Source organism: Schistocerca piceifrons, chromosome 5 (genome assembly GCF_021461385.2).
Source record: "Schistocerca piceifrons isolate TAMUIC-IGC-003096 chromosome 5, iqSchPice1.1, whole genome shotgun sequence".
Taxonomy (NCBI): domain Eukaryota; kingdom Metazoa; phylum Arthropoda; class Insecta; order Orthoptera; family Acrididae; genus Schistocerca; species Schistocerca piceifrons.
Window position 1 is genome coordinate 484,332,181 of NC_060142.1, and position 15,513 is coordinate 484,347,693.

The following is a 15,513-nucleotide window of genomic DNA, read 5'->3' on the forward strand; positions in this document are numbered from 1 at the left end:
GCTAATGAATTCCAATTGGCTGTAATGCTACGGGGAGCAAGTGGTGCTGTTGTTCTTGAAAGCGTATGTTAAGGGCTTGTGGTCAGTGTATATCACAAACTCTCTTGCCTCAACCTGAGGTTGAAAGTATTTGGTTGCTTGATATATGGCTAAAAGTTCCCTATCGTGTGTGCTCCATCTTCGCTGGGAGGGGAATAGCTTGTGCAAAAAAATAAGCCAGCGGCTCTACATGTTGCCCACACATTGTTAATGGGCTAACTGACTGGCGTCCACCACCAAAGCCAGTGCAGCTTCGAGCTTGGGATGCACCATCAGTGCTGCTGTGCTAGGCTCTTCTTGGTCACTTCAAAAGCTGCATTCAACTCGTCTATCCACTGCACAGGAAACCTGCTCATTACCTTGGTACTAGCCAGTGCTGCATTCTTCCATGGCACCTGTTGCTCTGCAGTGCATGGTAAATGCCGTCAGTAAAAACTGAGTAGACCTAAATACCTATGTAGATTTTTAATTGTAGATGGCTTAGGTAGCTGCAATATGACTTCAATCTTCTCAGTGAGTGGTAATTAGCCTGCTGAAAAATATTCGATGGCCAAGGAATTCAACTTCAGGTTGTCGACACACACGCATTTTGCCATGTTCAACAAACACTGTACTTTGGGGAAACACTCAAAAACTTCTCTCAGGTTGTGATGTTTGTACTTTATTTCTTCATTGATAGTCCTTGGTGCTGACACACTGCATTGTTATACTGGCTGAAAAATGGGGGTTGGAAGTTCAACACTGACTACCATAAATGATGTAGTTGGAAGTTGCACAGTTGTGTTTCACATTTCTTTACTTTCCCTATTCACAACCCCCAATATTATACAGTTATTTGGCCAGTTCACTATTGGTAACTTTTGATAAGCCTCATTAATAGATTGCAGTCAAACATCAGCATACTGCTACAATAGTTCTTAAGACTGAGGGCCAACCTTTCTCTTTTATGAAAAGGCAGATTATACACATGTATGTTAGTCATAATTAGTCAAAAATGAAAAAAAACTGAATTTATGGGGGCAGATGGCAAAACAAGAAGAAGTAAAGAGATCTCAGCTTGCTTTGTCACAAGGTAGGGCCAATGTTGATCCTTGGACAATGAATACACTAACAAATCATCCAAATGGGCAAAACAAAGGGTCAACCCAAGACAGTCGATGAACTGCTGCCAGGTTTGTGCAGCATACAGCCCAAACATCATAATAATCATGGTCTTTGGAATGTCCTCTGTTTCCATGTGAATCTGGGTATATGCCTTCATACAATATATAACATTGAATATAGTGGCTCCATGCAGTGCATAGTTATAATCTCTTAATAGTGGCACAGGGAATTGAACAGGCATGGTTTATGAGCTGAGCACTTTGTAATTGCTGTATGGACACCAGATGCCTCCCTTTTTGGGTACTAAATGCCGTGTGATCGCACATGAGCTGCTGGGGACAGATGATGCCTTCTTGCTACATTGCATCAAATTCCACTTTAGCATTGGTGAGGCATATTGGAGCCACTATTCTTGGCTGGCAACAAACAGGTAATCCATCCGTTGTTTTTACATCGGGGACCAGATTGTGCAAAACTTCCTGTGGCATGTCTGGAGGTCTCCTTAAGGTTGGGAACCCATGCAGCAGTGAGCAGTACTCCTCATCTGCAACCTATATGACCTTGACGTCGTATGTCCTGTCACCGTGTGGTACCCAGCAGCTGTAAGTTAGATAATATTGTCCATTAGGTAGGAATTTGCTACATCCAGTGGGGGCTGTTAGTGAGTTAGAAAATTAGCACCAATAATTGCTTTGACCACATCCGCTACTTAAAATTCCATTTGAATTGACAGCAGAGTCCTAAATATAACTCTTCATGCCACATGCCTTACATCGCAATTACTAAATTATTTGCAGCAGGCGAGCTAAATGCAGTGGGTGGTCTGCAGCAGTGTACTGATGTTCTGGGCGAGATACAAACACTGGAACCTGTGTGTATTAAATACTTCCAGCCTGATACCCTGTTGATAATGACTAGGACTGGGACATAGTTGGGCAGTCTGTGATTCCTGCAACTGACTGCCATTTATACTTGGGTAGGCACAGGTGCTACTGCACTTTTTAGCCTGCTTGCTGAATCTTCTCTAACAACAGTTTGATGGACCAGTGTCTGATACAGACTGAGTTGAGGAAAGGCTCCTAGATTGCTTGCGGCTACATCCTCAATAGCAACTAGAACCTGCTTGTGGCTTCAATGTGCCAATCTGTGCACTCAGTGTATCAACTCTGGTGGAAAGAGTATTGTTATCTGTGCATGAGATGGGAAGGGTCATGGACACACTACTACCAGATATTGTCACAACACTGACCTGTTGATTCATAGTGATGGCTTCTTGGATGTGGTCAGCCAATTTTGCAACAGCGTCCAGAGACATCTCTGCCAGCTATGCGATGATTACCTTTAACTGTGGTGGCAGACAGCTAATCCTAGAGTGTACAAGAGATTTTCAGGCACTTGTCAGGCACCTTGCTGCAGAGATGACGCAGGTACTGGGATGGTTTTCTGTCGCTTGTGTCTTCCTGAGTCAGTACTTGTCACAGTCTTCCTGCAACACTGCAACTGTGTAAATAAGATCAATCTTTAATTTTTTTAGGCGTTATCAACCAGTGGAGCCATGATTATGTCCTGAACTTCAGAAGCATAGTGTTGACACAGCTGACTCGCTATCAGTGCAAATTTAGTCACATTCACTGCAATAGTGGCATAGCTAAAGCTGTCCTTGACTAGGACAAACCAGAGAATTGGATTATGCAGCCAAAACAGTGTGCAATGAATGGCCAGTCATGAGAATGCAGGTTGTTCCCTCCTGTAATCAGTATTACTATGGACCAGTCTTTCCAGCACTGATCATGTCGGTATCACCACTGACAGGATCATTTAGTGCTACCCATACTTAATAAGTGCTCAATCACATGCTGAAAATACGCTTGAACAATTTTATTAACTAAAAATAACAGAACGGAAAGAGTCAATTGGTATATGTGACTTGTCAATACACAGAAGGCAGAGAACAGAGTAAACATAAAGTCAATGAGTTACAACTCCAAGGAGTAAGTAACACAGTACTCCAAGCAGTGAACACAAACTTGGTGGTTGATACCATTCATTTGCTAATGCAACAGCACTGAACTCATGCCACAGCTGCATCTCTGGAGTGCATAAACAGAGCTAACTCACACGACCACAGTAGTTGAAGTAGTTAGCAGTCACTATGGTGATATATATGAAGCCTGGACAGGACCAGCTACAGAGATTTGCTGCCCTATGCAAAAATTTCAGCTGCACCCCCTCCTCACCTCCTATGCCCTCCTTGAATTTTCAGACATAGTGAACCTTTTTCACTATGTCAGTCATCCATGAAATCTTATTTTCACATTTCACACATAATCATATGTATGATGTAGGAAAAGATAGATAGCTATATACTGTAAAGATGACACATTAAGTTGCAGACAGGCGCAAGAAAAAATACTTACACATAAGTTTTCGTGGCCTAAAGCTTATGTGTAAGTGTTTGTGAATTATGCCTGTCTGCAACTTAAAATGTCATCTTTATGATAAGCAACAATCCACCTTTTCCTACACAGTAGATATCCCAACCTGGAGTTTCCACTGTTTGATTTTACTCATATGTCGTTTTTTTGAATGGAATACATCTTTAAGACCAGAGCCAGGTGTGGGGCACCAGAGAGTGAAACAGAACTGAAACGTTTACAGAGTAAAGGATTTTGATTATAACTTGAAAATTAGTTATGTCAACCAAGATGAAGTTGTGTCATTCACAGAGTATATAGCTAAATTCTGTTCAGTTTTCCTTATTCCCTTGCCAGAGAGGATCATGCAGTGCAGAGGGAGGAGCACCGTGGCCACTGCTTGCAGAGTAACAACTGGGCAATAGAGGAAAGTAAAGTTCTTGCAGTTCTTTTAATGCTCACAGTTTGTGCTTTGTGCTGATTGCTTGGTATAGAGTAAATGATGAGCAGAAGAGATAGGTTTTCTAAAAACATGAATTTATATACATGTTTATCTTCATATGTGGTACATATTCTTAGCACACCACAAACACAAAGAAACAAATGCACACCTATTCATTGCACACTGAATGATTATTCATTGCAGCACTGAACAATGATAGATTGCATGTGTCGGCAGACACTTCAAAGGGCACGAAACATTCTGAATTATGTCAGCGAGTTGCAAACAAAACTGTGGATCTCAGGGAACAAGAAAAAGTAAAAAGAGTACAATATGTGAAATAGCAGTTCAAACATTGGGTTTGCACAGGCGGGTGACATTTGGCAGCCTACTTCACCATAAAACAGAACAAATGTAGGTCTACCCTACAACAAATCTTTATTAAGTAAAAAAATGAAAAAGCACAACATGAATAAAACATCAAAACTAAATTTAATGAAAAACATATGTTTTCACAATTACTTAAGACATTTTTCTTGCTTTGGCAACAGTGACCTCTTGTATGACTTTGTTGAAATCCAAACATTCAGCTATCTCATGTTCAGTCGACACCACTGCCAGCCCACACAGTTGTGCCTAGCTTGTTATTGATCTCGGGGTATCTTGTTATTGATCTTGGGGTATGTTTTAATCACTTTATGCTTCAGAAACCTTATTTTTCCACTTGCCACTGTTACTGGTTGTTTTGGTAAAATTTTTGATCCTACATTGGGTACAAAGCTATACTCTTGTAGCAGTTTCAGGGTTTCAGTTCGTGTGCTATTTTGAAATCAATGTAAGTTCATCTTTAAAATTGACAGTATTGATGTCCTTAGCCCATCCATGTCTTTATGACTGGTTCAATAATTGAAGTCAAGGAAATCAGACAATTACATTCAAGTAAAGTTTCTGATAGTGTCTTCCACTGTTGCAAATGTCATGTCATACAATAGTCTGTTCCCACCTTGCACCAGTTGAGCCAATTCTTTCATCCAGCTAATTACTATTTTCAGTTATATTATACTTCAGAATGAAGAAAGCCATTGCAAGAGTTTTGTCCATGCTGTTCAGGAGTGGTTAACTGATGGATCAGCAGGTGACCAGGGGTGAAAACAGAAATTGTAACTCACAGAAATGATGAACACATAGGGGTCTTACATGCACCAGATATGCTGCTTAAGTATACATCCCTCTTAGTAGGAAGTTTCAGCTCTCTTTCTTTACAATGTAGGGACCTTTCAGGTGAGAAAGAAAAATTACAAAGTAAGTAAATAAAAATGTTAATCTTTTATAAATTTTAAATGTTGCCTACATTATCCACTGACACCAAATCAACACACTCTCTCTCTTACTGCAATGGCAATTCCCTGGTTTCATTCTCATATCTGTTACAGAAGTGACATTTCCATCTTTGATTGAGCACTGTATGTTCATCATCTGGTTAAAAAAAATTAAACAACACTGGTATGAAATGGCTGTTGTTGACTAGGAGAGGAGAGTTTGCAACATCACTGTGGAGACAAAGTGGCTATACTTGGAACAACAGTTGCAGCACAAGACCTGTAGCAAGCAGCACGGCTGAGTACTAATCATCAGCAGTATTCTCAGCACGTCTGCTATGCAAAGTGGGAGGTTATAGACATTGAGTGACTTACATGACTTACGTACAAATGCTTTCTCTGTTGAAAAAATCATCATGCTTGTTTAGTGTGTCTGTAGTATATAAAGGAAAAAGGGTTATGGTCAGATATCAAGCAGGTGTGCTTTCCAAAATGCCACAACCACAATTTATGGCCCAAGACAATTAGCTCAGAAAGCACTTTTCATTTATTGTGGGGAAAAGTAACAATTAGAACATCAGTAAAGTTGTTGGACTGCAAAAAACATGAAATATAATGAAATTGGATAAACAGTTTGCGCAGTGTGATTTACTTGCTTCAGTTCCAAAATGAGCTTCGGAAGGTCGCTCTATATTCCCCAACAACTGTTGATTATAGCTTGAAGACCTAGAAGGAAAAGGGAATGAGAGAACACTTAAAAGAAGTTGCAGACAAATCAGAACAAAACTAATTAAGAGGAGACTGGCAAGAAAGAGAGCAATTTAAATAGTACTAATGGCAGATCCAAAGGAGAGGGAGAAGGGGGGGGGGGAGGATTTCATGCATATTTCTATGTTAAGCACCACTTGATCGCATTCTCTGGGTTCAAAAGACTATGTCATATGACAGGCAGTGCATATTTTACGTATACTATGTTCGTTTATTACAAAGTATCTTTCTTAGTGATACTGCTATAGATGTTTGAGGTTGCTATAAAGGCTTTGTTAGACCATCATACACAGATAATCATCTTTGTTATAGATTTGTTCACTTCTGTGGAGGCTTTCAAGCTAATATAGTTGCTTTCCTAGTATTGGGTACATGGGTTGTAGAAACTAAGTTGACAACACTGCCGCTAGCAGATTCTGTTATTTGGAAACATGCAAACAAGGTGACCATCCTGGCTGCTTTGTTTGTCATCTGTTTCACAATACCATAGATAATTTTCAGTAAGGCACTACATTTTGTGCGTGATTTGTATTTCCAGCTTAGTATTATAGTTCTTTATTTAGCAAAACTATTATTGCCTCATACCTTTGGAACCATATTAATATTTAAGATTTTGAGACTCTAGAAACCTATTGCCCTGAGCAGTGGTACAGTTCCCCACACTCCCCACCAACTAGACCCAGCCCTGAGCCTGGAAGTGTGGCTGTTTCTAGTGTTTTCCTTACTTTCATTTTAATTTGACCAATCTTAACTGAAAAATATGGTAACAATCTTTATCAATTAAACTAGTGTACAAGCAAAGCGAATAAGAATGAAGTAAGGTTGAGTTTAACATCCTGTATACTGTGAGCCAGGATAAGTGCTACATTGGAGAAGGAAGTGGAATAGCTGTCACAATGGCCTTGTTAAATGAACCATACCTTCATTCATCTAAACTGGTTTTGGCAAAGCCACTGTAACATGAAGCAGGATGACTCCCCATTTGTTATGGGAATGGGCTGACACTGCTACCTGGACACAAGCAGACAGCATATGAATAAAAGCTATGAGTAAGCAGACATCAAAGTTTGAACACCTTGTAGCATGACAGAAGACTATGCAAGAACCACCTAAGCGTACTGGCATCAATCTTACAGGAAGAACAATCAATGACACAGCAATGTCGGTGCTCGAGAAAGGACTCAACTGCACCCCGACCCCGACATCTCTACCGATTGTGGACATTATAAGCAGTGTGGAGCAGGCCACCTACACTCTGCCAGCCAATGAAGCAGAAGAAATACATCGTGAAATGTGTTGTGCACTCACCAGGGCCACACCACTGAAACAGAACATCTCGAAGGAGGAGAGAGTGGCCATCCGTGAGTTATGCAGCGATTCTGAGTTGGTGGTCGTGCCTGCTGACAAATGCTACAGTACTCCTCCTGCATTCAGAATATAAGAGAAAAATGTACGAACTTCTTGATGGCGCAGCGTACAGAAGGATAGAAGGAGACCCGACAAGTCGCCTTCAAAGAAGAACTGTTGAACTTCTTCGCAGTACCTTTGATGGAAAAACTGTCAAGAAACTTTGACCACGGACGGCTGCACCACCACGACTGTGTGGGCTACCAAAGGTCCATAAGGATGGGACACTTACGCTTCCAATAGTCAGCAACATGAACTGGCACAACACCTGACAGGTCTCCTAAGTCCATTTGTGGGAAAATGCGAACACCACACTCGCAATTCCATCCACTTTGTGCAACGTATACAAGAACTTCGGCTCCAGCGGGGTAGTGACTTGTTAGTGAGCTTCAACGTAGTGTCCCTCTTCACTAGGGTACCACTGAAAGACTCCATCGATCTGATAAGCAAGAAATTCGACAACAACCTAACAAGGCTCTTTGAGTTCGTGCTCACCTCAACATACTTCCTGTCCGATGGAAATTGTTATGAACAGAAAGATGGTGTTGCCATGAGATTCCCGCTCTCACCGGTTGTAGCCAACTTTTTTATGGAGAATTTTGAGGAGAAGGCACTAGAACAAGCCAAACAAAAAAACTTGTTTCTTCCGCTAAGTGGATGACACGTTCGTTGTTTGGCCACATGGACGGGACAGCCTAAATGAATTTCTTGAACACCTCAACTCGCTGCACCCCAACATACAGTTCACAATGGAGGTGGAGCAGGATGGTGCCCTACCGTTTCTTGACGTCCTGTGAAAGGGAAACCTGACGGCAAGCTGGGACGCAGTGTATACAGAAAACCTACACACACCAATTTGTACCTAAATGCCTTCTGTTGGCACCACAACTCCCAGCATGAAGGTGTTTTGCGCACACTTGTTCGCAGGGCACGATCGATCTGCGATCAGGAGAGCCTTCCATCAGAACTGCAGCACCTCGAGACAACATTTCGGAAAAATGGGTACAACCAGAAGCAAATAAGACACGCACTCAGACAGACTGTGCCAAGAGAACAAGAAGAAGAAACAGAAGAACACAAGTCATTGGCATGCATTCTGTTTGTCGGAAACACCTCAAGAAAAATCGGTAGAATCCTGGGGAAACGCAATGTGAAATGTGCATTCCAACCCCCTGCAAAAACCTTGACTCTACTGTGTTCAGTCAAAGATGACCTAGGCCTTTGAAAACCAGGCATTTATCAAATTCCCTGTCTGTGCAGAAAATCATACATTGGGGAGACAGTTCACACTGTAGAAGAGAGGTGTCGCAAACACAAGCACCTTACTGAATTACACCAGGCCATTAGATCAGCCGTGGCTGACCATTGTATAAAGACTGGCCATACTATGGACTATGAAAAAACAAAAATACTCTGTCAAGCCTCCTACTTCTGGGACTGTGTTATTAAAGAGGTCATCGAAATCTGACTACAGGATGATCTAATTAATAAAAACAGCGGCCTTCAACTTAGTCAGACTTGGAACCCTGCACTCAGCCTGGAGAGAAAGATGCAGTCCCAGAGATCAAGGACCACCCCCGACGGTGGCAGCGGGAAGACTGCAGATCCCAGTTCAGACACAGGCGCCGCTTCCCCCACCACCTCCAGTAGCCGCCGCACCGACCGCACCAAATACACCAGGAGAAGAATGGTGGAGGGGGTAACGGCTGGTATATATAGGGCACCGAGAGGAACAGCACTGCATTCATCAAGAACTACCTGAAGATGGCAGCGTGAATGTCTGCCGAAATATTGTGGAGAAATTACGATGTTACCTGGTCCGATACCTGAGAACTGTTCAAATTGGAAATACGCCGTAAAAACTTGAGATCGCAAACTAGAAGCAGTTAGTATCCTTAATCACATATCATGAAAGATAACAGTATGCAATGTCTGCTTACCACATGATGGAGACATCGCTTACTGATAGTGACCATTGTAACAGAGCTTCCAAAAGTCTTAAATGCTCCTAATCCCTTGTGGAGCAGTAGCCCTAAGACTGGTAAATGACATTTGTTAGAAAGACATCCTTTCAGAATCTGAACATTGGCTGCTGTATTTCTTACAGTAATTCGAACTCAGTTTACTAAAAACAGGAGCACCAACATATGTTAGTGCCACCTAAGATACCTGCTCCACTGTACACTTCTCAGTATGTAGCCAAAGCATTGACACTGTGATCCAGTGGAATGTCCATGGAAACCTATGTGACTGTGACCACTTTCTGATCATACTGTCCCTATTGAATTGGTACATTGACAAATTTTTACCACAGTGGTTCCTTAGAAGAGCTAAATGGACAGCCTATGCATCCAAAGTGCGGACTCAAATCATCCAGGAGAAAGACATCAATGAGGTTGTGCAGGATACTATTTTTGCAATTATAGGTGCTTTAGAAACTAGGAGACCTTTTTCCACAGACCCCTCTAAACAGAAGCCCATACCCTGATCTGATGAAACAGCCGAGGCCATTTGAGAATGAAAAGACACTACAATGCCATAAACACAATCCATATATGACCATTTTAGTTACATTTTATTTAATTAAAAAACAGAGAAAATAATATTGGGAAAGTTATGTCTCCTATGTGTACATGTACTCCATCACCTCATGTGTGAACTAAAATTTGGTCTATTTGTAAGCATCAACAACCTACATGAATGTATAGATTTCTCAGGATGGAGACAGCTACATCTTTTTCTTAAACTCACAACATCTAGATACACATGCTCCATGGTGCTTTTCATTTATTAATGTTCCATTAAATAAGTGGGAACTCCATAGCACTTAAGCTTCATGTAGAGATAAATCCCCATTTTTTGAGGAAATATGCAACCAGGTGCTTCAGCTCCTGAGCAACGGCAGTCCAAAGAGTATCTCAGAGATTTCTAAACAAATATGGTGAGAATGAGTTTTCCCCCCAAAATGGAGGGAGAGCATTGTTGTACCTATCTTGAAACTTGGAAAAGGTGCACATAGTATAGATAATTACAGACCAATTGGTGTAATAGCTATATTACCTAAATTATTAGAGAGAATGGTTGATAAGCAACTCTTTTCATGCTTAGAATCCAAAGACTACTATCTTAATTCCAGGGTAGCTTCTGAGAATCTAGGTCTACCACTGCTCAGCTTCAAGACTAGAATCTGCAGTCAAAGATACCTCTGCACGTTATCTCATTGTCACATTCTTTGATTTACATAAAGTGTATGATGCTACATATTGCTACCACATATTTCTATTCTGTGTATCTGGGATTTTTGAGGTTGCCTATTGTAATGTAACAGGCTGAGAAGCACATATTGCAACATATGACACTGCACCAAGTACAAATATATAGCTTAAGCTACATTTTGTTATATTTGTAAATGCTTTAATGAGCTTATTTAGTCATTTATACTAGTTGCTGATCAATATATTATGCTTGAGGACAAAGCCTGATGTTACTAACCAATTTTGCGGAAATGCTCTCTCTTTTCTATGTAAACATTATCATATTACTAATTTATACATAAACTCATATGAAAACAAACTTGCTGCATGAAAATATGTAATATTGTTTTTTTGCCATAAATATTAGCAAAGAAATTAAAGAATTAATTATATTTTTAACAAGTTGACCGCCATAAGGCCGCTGGCGCCCACAGCAGAGCCTCACATCTGACGCGATAGTGTGGCAGTGAACATCCATCTTATGCATGTCAGTGTGTTAAATAAGGTTTGATAACTCATTAAAAGCATTTATATTGTAAAATTATACTTGTAATATTACACTTTTCATTTTCTTGAATAGCCAACCTGTTTTTTACTTCATTATGCATGGCATTCTAATTTGTAATTATGTTCGGTAATTGTAACATAATTGAAATTGTAATATCAGCAGTAAGTGAACAGGTTTTGATTGTTAGCGATACAATTAGAGATCAGTGGCTGTGTCATAGTATTTGGCAGTGTTTGAGCATGTTCACATGTCAATGTTGGAGTTCTGTGTAAATTCACCTCAAATTTCAGTCAGAATTGAAAGTCATGTGTTTTTCAGCTACTGACAATGTTACATTTATGTTGTACAAAACCAAGAATCAGAAAAATGGAGACTGCAGTCACCTTGATAATGAACATTCAAGATTAGTATTATTCTTTATTTCAGAAACATATGACTACCACTACTATCAAATTTATGAAATGCTTCATTGTTATTATTTTGAAGAAGTGGCACCAAAAATAGTAAACTACAATTTTTACTGCCATACTGGTGGTTGGTAGTGTTTTACTACCAGTTTATAAAAGTACTAATATTAGTATATAAAACTACTAATATTAGCAATCCAACAACTTATCTGCATATTAATAACATGCTTCTAATGGATAATTGGACTTACAAGCTTTTAGTTAAGTTCAGTTGCACAGCAGAATAGTAATTAACTGCAGGAATAAAATTTTGTTGGAACTGACTGGGATGATGCTAAATGGGGCATGCCCATTGAGTATGCAATCATGATGTAACCAAGCTGCAAGCTGTATTCCTGTTAGTCACATTTGTAACTACCCAAAGATGAGGGCCGGGCAGATTTTCTTTGGAAGAGGAACTGATCTGCCAGTCTGCAAACTGTTAAACTTGGAAGCAGGGTGCCTGTGCTGCCACTCCTGGCCAGTGCAAGTAATGCCTTACTGGTCATATGCTAGGATCACCTTTTGGAATGCCCTTCATGTTATTTTTGAGTCCTTGCTTACATGCTATTTTGACAACTGACAGCAGGGGCAGGCAGATATTTGGGGCCAAGACTGACTGCAGCTTCACTCTCTGAGAACACTGAGTTCCTGACAGCTGTTCACAGCTACACCAGGCTGCAGCTATACACTAGCCGCTGTACCCACTGCAACACTGACCTTGGACAGCAGTTTCCCTGCCGGGTGCTGACTTGCTACCACGCACCTCTGTGCAATGAAGGCTCTGCATGGCTGCTGTCAGGCCACACTTGGAAGATACAGTGATAGTAAAACTGTTGGAAATAAATGAGTGTTAATTGAAGGATGTCTCATTAGTGCCCTGACCCTCCACAGGACTCCACACCTTTTCTCAAATATCCTAAACTCACTTAAGAGGCTACATCTGGCAGGCTCCTATAAATTTGTGTCAGAAGAACCTGCAGTCCTACAACTTGACAGCCAGAACTCATGAGTCCTGAAGTACAACAAATTATGCGCCAGGATTGCTGATGGTAGCTGTCAACATCGGTCTTTATGCGATGTGGTAAGTAACAGATTTTTGTTGGCCCATTTTCTTTTGGTTTGGGGCCATGTCGAATTGGAAGCATCCACACAGAAGCTTCAAAGTGACATTGTTGAGACCACAAGAACCTGCTGATCTATCACAGTTCCAGGGTAAATGTAAACGAGAATACTTATGGCCAACTAGGTGCCAGTATTGTAAGGGCACTAATTACTGTGTACTACGGCAGTGCCAGTAATGTGTGAAACTTGAAGGTTTGGCAATAAAGTATGGCAGTGCAGTGTATCCCACTGTACCATGACATATAGAAAAGATTAATGTAGTTGTCTTTCAGTTATTGGTATTGTCTCAGTGCACAAGGTTTCCACTTATTCTGTAGTATAATTAAAAATTTTGGTTACAGAATGACCAGCAACACATTCAGCAACTTGGAGTGTAGCTGTCGATGTTTTGAAATGTCAGATATTCACGTCCCTCCCATATAAAACAGGACAAAGCCAGACTAGCAAAAAGATGCAGAAAGAACTAGAAGCATTACGTGCTGCGACTGGGCTGACACAATCCCAGGAACGGGGTACCAAGACCATAGTTAAAATATCTGTTCCATTCAGCAACCTAGTGGCAGTTGGTCTCATTATGCCCTTTTTTGGGAAAACATATGGGGATGTATCAGCATTTCTGGAAGATGTGAACGAAACAGCTTGGTTAGGGAATTGTCCCATTGTGACATTCTTCTCTATGGCTTAGTTATGGTTAACAGTTGATACTAAAACATATTTCACACACCATGAAACCCTTCGTAAAAAATAGACAAGCTGGCTGAAGGGCTTACCCAATGTTGCCACAAGCAAAACAGAGCCAGATTTTTGAGAGGAAAGCACATGGGTTTAACACAAAAGCCCAATGAGCCAGTAGAGGTATTATCTGACAGAGTTCGTAAAGTGAACTTGCAGACTTAACAAACTGATGCACAGTGCATGGGCAGACAGAATCCTCTTGCAGGAAGCAGAGACTAGGGCCGCAGATGTATTTGTGAGAGGTATTTCAGCAGTTACTTCACAATGGTCGAGGACAGAAAACACTGGTTATTTATCCTCGGCTATCAGGATCACCACACAGCTATAGGAGATAGATATTGCGTCTCAGAAATGGAGTGACCATGGGGGGCTTCCCATTTGATGTCAAATGATACAGATGTGGACACGAAAGCCACGTGAAGAAGCAGTGTTGCCATCCACAGTACTTTGAATGTAGTGATGATGAGTATAAGATGTTTTACTGCAAAAGCTGAAAGCAGGATAAGCTCAATAAAAAGAAGAGTTTGCTAAATGCAGACAGGATTGCCTCAAGTGTCAGACGTCTTTCCCAATAAAATGTTACACTGCAAGGATGTGTGCAGAGGTGGATTGTTGGTTCATTGACATAGTGAATAGCAAGGAACATAAATTCTGGGTGCACATGTGTCAGTGGTTGGTCTGAGCCTCTTAGAGAGAAAGAGACTTCAGTCTGTACAGTATAAGTTGCGTGGATGGGTAACAATCAGGTGGAATCAATGGGGACAAGTCTGCTCACTCTTTGCATTGTGGATGAACAGTTAAGGAGCACATGAATGTGTTACAACATGACATTAAGGGATACTGTTCAGTTTTTGGACTCTATTTTCTGGGTAAAAATTGCACTGTAATTGGTCTTTTGTGAGGCACGACTGAACTTGGAACTTTCTGCTATGGGAGAGAGCTACTCAGGAAACAATGTCACAAGATGTACCCCTCATGTATATGTTACCAGCTAAACTGTATATATGCACACTAAATATTAATTCACAAGATAATGTTTCATCAGGTCCAGGAAAATACATCTGGGTTAATGTAGGCATGGATTTACCAAGGGGATTTTTTGAAAGGGGGGATTAACAGTGTAAGCAAAGATCAAGGAGACCGGAGTAGCCTTCAAAGCCTCATGGCTGGCAGTACTGAAGGCGAAGCTAAGCCAAGGGAGACTAGAACCCCACTTAGTGGGCGTCTTCTGATGGAAAATAATCAAGGTGGATTTGAGATTACGATTGACCCTCTCCACAAAGGAGCCGTGTGGGTAGTACAGCGTGGTAGTCACGTGCTTGACACTGTTCTGAAAACAGAAGGCTTTGAAAGGAGCCAAAAGAAAGGCCGGTGCATTATCATTAACGAATTGCTTAGGGGGTCAGAAAACACTAAAAAACGTTACCTAAATGCAAGATAGTGGTAGCAGCAGTCACATTACGACTCGGAAGAAGCCAGGTAAACCTCGAAAACGCGTCAGTACTAATCAGTACATACCGATGACCTCTCCTGGTGCGAGGTAAGGATCCCACATAATCGATATAGAATTTGTGCATGGGGCAGGATTCGTGCTCAGAACTCAAGAAACCCTGCTGAAGAGCGTTCTTAGGTTTGGTCACCTGACATAACCGACACTGAGAAACTATCTCTCTAAAGTCTCGGGCCATAGATGGCCAAGTCAGATGTTCCTTAATTTTCTGCAAGGTCTTATACGTTCCTAAGTGCCCACCAATCAACGAAAGTAATGGAAAATGGGGCGTACCAGGGTGGCTGGTAGTCAGATTTTCCACTCCTTGGCACGTCCCACCCTTTTACACAAAATGCTCTTCCTGATAACATATCCATCCAAACGTTCCCCAGCCGATAGGCGTTCCTTAACCCGTCCCCAAGTGGGGTCCTGATTCTGATGCTCGGCAACATCACCAAACAAA